This window comes from Nannochloropsis gaditana (genome assembly GCF_000240725.1).
Source record: "Nannochloropsis gaditana CCMP526 unplaced genomic scaffold scaffold699, whole genome shotgun sequence".
Taxonomy (NCBI): domain Eukaryota; class Eustigmatophyceae; order Eustigmatales; family Monodopsidaceae; genus Microchloropsis; species Microchloropsis gaditana.
In genome coordinates this window covers 6,879-7,746 of record NW_005803254.1, presented here as the reverse complement: position 1 = coordinate 7,746, position 868 = coordinate 6,879, and positions in this window count along the sequence as shown.

Sequence of the window (868 nt, the reverse complement as noted above, 5' to 3'; positions counted from 1 at the left end):
TCTTATGGTTGTGTCATACCGAAGTGAATAAATATACAGGGGACGAGGAGGAGGAGGAGAAGGAGGGAGCATGGGAGGAGGAGGGTGATGAGGGGACTGAGAGTGTAACGGCCGAGAGGGAGGTGGTTGAGGTGCAGAATGAGGAAGAGGAATGGTGAAGGGAAGAAGGGGGGATCCAGGTAGTATAGGCGATGCGTGGTATAAGAGGAGATCGGGTGTCCTCGAGATGTGCATCAGGATGGACAGGAAGAGAGAGGGAAAACAGGGGAGCATGGAGGGAGGTTACGAAGTGGAATTTCGGGGAAGAGGTGGGAAGAAGGACAGGGGGGCGCAAAAGAGGGGGGAATGGAGCAGGGGGGGGGAAAGAGCGAGTGCAGCGAGCGACAAATTGTGAAATTTTATCGGCAGAGCTTGTCTCGGTCGTGAGACGTCTTGGGCGACGCGTCGACAAGGAGAGGAGGGGTGGCTGGGGTGGCGAAGACATGCGATCAATGGATGCCCCGAGTGATGTGTGAGGCCACAATGATGCGTGAGCTTGTTTGTATACTTTCTAGCTTTTGTGTGATGGAGTTATGAACTGGCATTGAAATCGAGTATTTCATTAATAAGCGAGAACAGAATGAACGAGTGATCTAATAATAAATAAGCGCCCGGCGAAAGAATTGAGACTGTAGCCCACCGACACGCCAAACTCGCCTTGCTGTCTCTCTTTCACTCTCCCGACGCCCATGCTCTGCATGCTTCAAATCTGAATATCCTCGGCCTTTCCTCTCATCCTCTTCCCCCCCGCGTCGCTTTCCCGCCCCCTTCACTCTTCCTCCGCCCCTCCCTCACCTAACCCCCTCCCTCCCTCAACTCCTCCTGGGAC